The following is a 7,744-nucleotide window of genomic DNA, read 5'->3' as shown; positions in this document are numbered from 1 at the left end:
TGCCCAAACTGTGCTGCCTGGTGCAGTAGTTTGGGAGCTGACATTGCCTGTGAAGACTGTCACAAGTTTGACTCCCCCATGCAATAGGAGACCCACACTTTCCCTGATCCTCCTCTTGCTACCGACACACTTGTAGAAACCCTTTGTGTTACCCTTCACATCCTTTGCTAGCTGCAACTCCAGTTGTACTTTGGCCTTCCTGGCTTCATACCTGCATGCCTGAGCAGTGCTCTTATACTCCTCCCACATTATTTGTCCAAGTTTCTACTTCTTATAAGCTTCCCTTTGGGGATTTAGTTTACTGAAGAGTTCCCTGTTAAGCCAAGCTGGTCTTCTGCCATACTTGTTTGTCTTCCTGTGCATTGGATGGTTTTTTCCTGCACTCTCAGTAAGGCTTCTTTAAAGTACATCCAGCTCTCCTGGACTCCTTTCCCCATCAGACTAGCTTCCCAAGGGATCCTGCCCATGAGCTCCCTAAGTGAGTCAAAGTCTGTTTTTCTAAAGTTCAGGGTCCTTAACCTGCTGGTCTCCATTCTTACTTTCCTCAGGATCCTGAATTCAATCATCTTGTGTTCACTGTTGCCCACTATACTACCATCCACTATACTACATTCCCCACAAATTCATCCCTGTTTGTGAGCAGTAGGGCAAGAAGAACATGACCTTTAGTTGGCCACTGCAGCACCTGCACAGGAAGTTGTCCTCAACACTCTTCAAAAGCTTCCTGTATTGCCCTCCCAGCAGATGTTGGTGATTGAAGTCCCCCATGAGAACCAGGGCTTGTGATTGGAAACTTCTACTAGCTGTTTGAAGAAAGCCTCATCCACCACTTCCTCCTGGTCTGGTGGTCTATAGCAGACACCACCACAGCATCACCCTTTTTGCTGTCCCCTCTAACCTTAACCCAGAGACTTTCAACAGGCCTATCTCCAGTTTCATACTGGAGCTCTGAGCAATCATATGGCTGTTTTACATAAAGAGCAACTCCTTTTCCTCTTCTCCCCTGCCTGTCCTTCCTGAACAGTTTGTACCCATCCATGAAAGTGTTTTAGTCATGCGAGCTATCCCACCAAGTCTCTGTTCTTTCAATCACATCATAGTTCCATGACTGTACCCAGACTTCCAGTTCTTCCTGCTTGTTTCCCAGGCTCTGTATATTTGTGTACAGGCACCTGTGGTAACTAGTTGATTTCCCTGATTTCTCAGGAAGTATGAGAACCCCTCCCCTGGTGCTTCTTCCTGCTTGCTCCAGGTCTCCCACGTCTCATCCTGCAGGTCTCCCACTTCTCCATTTACCTCAGGGCTTTTGTCTTCATCCCCTGGCGAACCTAGTTTAAAGCCCTCCTCACTAGGTTAGCGAGCCTGTCTGTGAAGATGCCCTTTTCTCTCTTCATCATGTGGATCCCATGCCCACATGGATGAGCAGCATGGGGTAGTAGTCAGATGGCCAGATGAGTCTCAGTAATCCCTCCATGACATCTTGGGTCCAGGCTATGGGCAAGCAGCAGACTTCCTGAGACAGCCGGTCAGATCGGCAGATGGCTTCCTCCGTCCGCTGCAGAAGGGAATCTCCAGCCACCATCACCCATTGCTTCTTCTTGGTGGCAGTTGTCTCGATCCTTCCCACCTTAGTGAGGCCTGGCCTGTCCTCTGCCACCAATGGAACGTGCTTCTCCCTCTCTGTTGCTAAGGCTGCGTATCTGTTCTCCAGATGAGGCAAAAATTTCTGCTTGCAGTTTGCAGGCTGGCACTTCATCCACCATGCCCGCCTGAACTGCCTGCAGCTCAGTAGAGCTGTTCAGTTCAGGAACCATGACAAGAGGTGCTGATGCTATGGCTATGAGGCAGAGACCCTCCCCCACATGCTGTGTGCCTGCATATTCCATACCAGAGTATGGCAGCTGTGCCACAATGCTGTCCAGGACCAACTGGCCTCAGCAGGGACTAAGTCTGTCAAGCGCGCTGTCCCAGGCTGTGAGAGCCAGCAGCATCCAAACATCATTGTGACATGATGGTAGATGTCACAATCCCCTTTGAGAACTGCTGCAAGACTTTATTGAAGCCCACAATAGGAAGCATGAGAAGTACCAGCCACTGGCAGATGTCCTGTGGAACCGGGGATACAATGTAATGGTCAAGGCACTGATTGTTGGGGCATTTGGACCTTGGAAATCCAGCAATGAGAGTGTCCTGTGCACCTGCTCTGTATCCCGCTGCTGCGCCAAGCTGATGCAACACCTCAGGGTGTCCAACACCATCTCTTGGTCCAAGGGCATCTGCATGGAGCACATCATGGGACAGTGCCAGTATGCAGACTGCACCTGACTGCCAACTGGAAGTGATGCAGAGGGGACTGCCCGATTACCTCCTGCTATTACACTTGAAGAATTTCTAAATCATGGACTCTTCCTGACCCTCCCAACTGTATCCTGCATTTCTCTACTTGTAACTCTACGGATATTTACAAACCACCTCCCTACTTGAAAGCAGTATTGTTGTGTGGGATCTCTTGTATACTCTTTGTTATGTAAGTGTTGTGCTCCTCCTTCCCCACCTTTTCCCACTCCCCACCCCCTCACCCCCAGACTTAGTGGGCTACATGTTTCTTATATAACTTAGTTGCATTCACACCCCTATCTCCACTCTCTATCATGTAGCCCCTTGCTTGGGTCCTCTGTATTCCCTTATGCCTCAAAATTTTGTCATTTTGAACTTTATCATTTTTGGCATCAAGAAGAGGGTATGAGGGCTGGCTCTGACCCTCCCAGTGCCAGCCTGATACTGCAATACCTTCTGGTCTGGTCCCTTTTTCCTGTGGAAGGAATGCCTGCCCATTTTTTAAGGGCCACACATATACAAAAAGGTTCCTATCAGTATGCTGGTCTTGTGTTTTATATTCATGCTCGGTGGTGGCTGCATTTAATCAACTTCATAGTTGGTTTCTATTGCTGCTGATCATATGCTGCACATGCTGCTGAGCACATGCTTCTTTTGGCAGCAGTTTCATGATAGACAATGCATTTAATGAGGTTTCCTTGTAGGTGATTATAAGATGAGGGGCTTTTTCCCCTATGCCAATTTTGGGGAAAAACTTCATCTTGTATTCAAGTAAATACAGTATTATATTCTACCAGTACTGGCATCATCTCCTTTAGCACAGTCTTCTCTCCTGTATGTTTTTAAGAACACTGGCATCTTCCTTAATTTTATATTTCTAAAAGTTTTTTTCATATTCTGAATATGAGAGAACAGACACTGCAGCATCTGTATCAAATTCACTTTGCAAGGTTGTCCCAGAACCTGGTGGGGGGAGCCAGATAGCTGATTTATCATATGATATAGATGAAGACTAGGTACTCCACTCTTGCTGTCTGTTTCACTATTTCATCTATTTGTTACATACAACTTATTATTCTTTTTTTTCTATACCTTGCTTTTGCCACCTCTTATTTCTCTTAGCACAGCATGCTGTCTGGATATGTCCCTTTTCATTGCCACCTTGGCAATACAGTGCCTTAAACCAGCAGTTAGCTGGGTTTTAGGATCCTTTTCCACAGCAATAATATACATTTGGGTGCAGCATGAACTGGCTTTTCTATTACGTATTTAATAACTCATTCATTCCTATTTCCATAGGCACTCTTCCATGCAGTTGTATGACATACTTTGCAGCAGTTACATAGCTCTTGCAGTCTCAACTGCATGTTTAAAGATGAAGTATTTCTCTGTTAAAAGCCTCTTTTGTATGGCTTCATCAAGTAGCCCACACACAAATCGGTCTCTGAGGGCCTCATTAAGTCCATCCTTAAAATTGCAATATTCAGACAATTTCCTCAGCTCTGTCACAAGAGGAAATAGGTTTACCTTCAAGTTAATTTCTCTTATGGAACCAGAGCCTTTCTTTAATAATTAGTGGCTTGGGTGCCAAATGCTCCTGGGCAATCGTCACTATTTCTTTAGAGGTTTTTCTTGCTGACTTATTTGGGGTGAGCAGGTTGCACAGTAAACTAAATGGTTTTCACCCTGTCAAACTCAGTAGCACATCTACATCTTTCTGTGGGGGAATCTCATTTACTACAAAAACCAAAAACTGTTCCAGCCACTCTATATACATGGGCTAGCCTTCAGAATGCTTTCCAATTGTTCCATTGCGATCCCAGCAGATTTCAAGTACTTACAGTTAGGGCAGATTCTTCTGGTCTCTTTAATGCATGCCCCACTTGTGTGTTCCCATCCTTGTTGCCACTTGTTATATTTGTCCAAATGCATTCTGAAAAAAAATGACTGCAACCCAGGGTTGCCAACCCAAGAATTTTTTTACTGATAATTTGCAAACCTTTTAGAGTCACCCAAATATTTTTACTGACATATTTTTACATAAGGTAAAGGGAGTGCAAAGTATAACAATATGCACTGTATCTGTGTAGTTCAGAGGCAGAAGAGCACTTTACTCCCTTTCCCTATGTCCCCAGAAGTGACAGACTTATTAAAAGTCCCAATATCTTTGTGTTTTTGGTCACACTCACATTCTTGATACGTGTTTCCTTTAGCAGTGACAGTTAAAGCCTCCTTCGGCACAGGACAATGGGAGCAGAAAAATCCAATGCTGAACCTACAGAGAAATAGCTTTCACAACTACGTCACCTGGTAATTGCCTATCTGCCTATTTTTTTTTCTCTAGAAACTGCTCCAGGCACCAGCTACTCTCTCCTGAATAACCTTTCCCTCTCAGTGCAAGGAGCAGGAAAGGTAAGGGTTTCTCTCTCCCATCACCATGCCATACAATTTTTCACCTCTACCAAATGGCTGCATGCTTTACCCAGGGCAGGAGATGACAGAGAGAAGCTGGCACCTGCTGTGAATAGGCTGTGAGTAGTACCACCCCTCCTCCCCTTTGCTGCCACTGCTGCTCCCTGATTTTTACCTGTTGCAGCAGTAAAGAGCCTGATCTGTCTCTCCCCATTGCTGCTGCAAATCTCTCCACATAGGAGACTGGAGGGAGGTGGTGGAATGCACAGGGCATGTGCTCACTTCAAGGTGGGCAGGGAGGAAGGGGGAACTCCAGTGCAGGGAAGGGACACTCCAAGCCCAGCCCCCTGTGCTCAAGACAGTCTCTGCCAGGCAGGCCTGCCCTCATCTGCCTTGCCCTTGCATCAGCTGACCCTGTCCCTCAACCAAGCAAAGAGGAATCCTCCCTCCAGCACACACAATACTCAGTGTGTTTCTGGAAAAACTGGAAGGTCCCAGTGGGCAGTAGCATAGGGGAGGAAGGGTGCCTACTAGAGCTGTGCAAAACGGCTGTGTTTTGATTCAGTTTTGGTTTTGGTCGTTTCAGAGGACAGTGATTCGTTTTGGTGTTTCGGATCGATGTCCTGTTTTGTTTTGGCTGAATCTGTTTTGGAGATTCAGCTCTGCCGAATTTGCTCTGAATCTGTTTTGAACAGGCTGCAAAAAAATGTATAAAACAAAAGGAAAAATAAAGGGTTCCACAAATATTTCAGACAGAAAACAAACCACGGAAACTGTAGGTCAGTTGTTCCACTGAGAGTATGAACTATTAACAAATATGAGCTATTAATGAATGGAGATGTTCAGTGCCTACTTTGCTTCACACAAAAATGTGTTGCAACCAGAAAGATAATAACATGAACATAAAGAAAGAATGGGAAGGAATACAGATCACAATAAGTAAAAAGTATATCATGGAATTTTTTACAGACTTCATTTGTCAGCACAGGGTTGATGAAATTCACTCAGACCTGCTGAAAGTATTACCCAAAGAAATGTGAACGTATTACCCAAAGAAATCTCAGATAATATTTGCAAACTCTTGGATGGCAGGTGAGGTTCCAGAAGACTGGAAAAGGGTAGTTCCCACCACAAAAAGGCAAAAAGAGAGGACCCAGGGAATTAAAAACCAGTCAGTCTGACTTCAATGTTTGGGAAGTTATTAGAGCAAATTATGAAGCAGTCAATTTTTAAATATCTGGAGGATGAGTGGGTAATCATTCCTAGACATAGAGGCTGGTAGTGATGTCAAACCAATCTAATTTCCTATCTTGGCAGAGTAATGAGTTTGATGTATAAAAAAAACATTGTGGACATAATACAGCTGGGCTTTATCAAGGCTTTTGACACAATCTCATATGCCATTCTCAGAAATAAGCTTGGAAAATGTAGGGTAGATAGAACTACCATTAATTAGATACATATCTGGGTGGATAACTGGAAGCATAGAGTAACTATACATGGATCCATGTCAGATTGGCAGATCACAAATCTGATCCTGCTGTGGTATGTTCTGGGTCCAGTGAGTTTTAACAGGGTATGCTGACCAAATATTCAAATAGAACAAAACTGGAATAGGTTGCAAACATTTTGGAAGACAGGAATAAACTACGAATAGAGCTGCATAAATTAGAGCAGTAACAAATTTCAGAAAAGACTGATGTAAGGTGATAAACACAGGGAAGAAAAAACAGATGCAGAAATACAGATTGAGGGAAAACTGTCTGGGCAATAGCACAGCAAAGAATGACCTAGAAGTTGCAATGGATCATGAACACAACATCAGTCATCAGTATGATACTGATGCAAAAAAGCAAATGAAATTTTAGGCTGCATACAGAAGTATTATGTGTGCAAGAATGGGAGGTGAAAGCAGCATTCTATTCAGTGCTGATTAGGCCTCAGCTTGAGTATTGTGTCCAGTTATGGGTACAGAATTGTAAAGAGGGTAGCGTAGAGAAACTCAAGAGGATCCAACAGTGAGTGACAACGATGATAAAGGGGTTGGAATACAATCCATGCAAGGAAAACTAGATGTATTTAGCTTGGAGGAAAGGATTAAGGGGAGACATGATAACAGTTTTTGAATATTTGAAAGGCTGCCATACAGAAAATGGAGTAACATTGTTCTCCCCAGTTATAGTGGGTAGAACATGTCGTAATAGGTTAAACTGCAGCAAAGCAGATTTACAACAAATTATGAGGAACAACAAGGTGCTTAGATATGTTATGGAATCTTCTTCAGTGGAGATTTTCAAGAAGAGGTAGGATAGGTATCCACCTGGGATAGTTTAAGAGTGGAGAATCCTGCATCAGTGCAGAAGGTAGGACTAGATGAACTTTGAGGTATCTTCCAACCCTATGATTCTAATAATTCTCAGTACAGACCAATTTAGTAGGCAATTGTAGACAGCCATGGACATACATTTACCTTTGATTCAGGAAATGCAGCCACATGCCTGCATCCCCCCCTCCCCTGCCCAACCCTTCTCTGCTGGAGCAGACAGCACAGCACAGCCCAGGGCTGGAAAACATGCTGGGGGACCCTGCTTTAACTTGAACCAGGAAGGGGCCTGGGACAGAAGTTTTATAAACTGGGTTGTCTCAAATCAGTTAAATCTGATACTGCATTCATCTGGGTTTATCTTAAACCAGTATCAGCCATTTTGAAACTGGTTTATGTGCACTGAACTTTTGTTCTGTTATGGGTTTAAACCAGTTTCTGATGACTTAAACTGGTTTATGTGTAACTTCCGTCCCTAGCCCAGGTGGACAGTTGCTGAAAGAGGAAAGAACGTTTTCTTGCTTTATAGTAACTTCAGGTCTTTGTCATAGATTCATAGATGTTAGGGTTGGAAGGGACCTGAATAGATCATCGAGTCTGACCCCCTGCATAGGGAGGAAAGAGTGCTGGGTCTAGATGACCCCACCTAGATGGCTATCTAACCGCCTCTTG

Source organism: Alligator sinensis, unplaced genomic scaffold (assembly GCF_000455745.1).
Source record: "Alligator sinensis unplaced genomic scaffold, ASM45574v1 scaffold482_1, whole genome shotgun sequence".
Lineage (NCBI taxonomy): Eukaryota > Metazoa > Chordata > Crocodylia > Alligatoridae > Alligator > Alligator sinensis.
The sequence above is the reverse complement of the archived record's forward strand: the minus strand, read 5'-3'. Positions refer to the sequence as shown.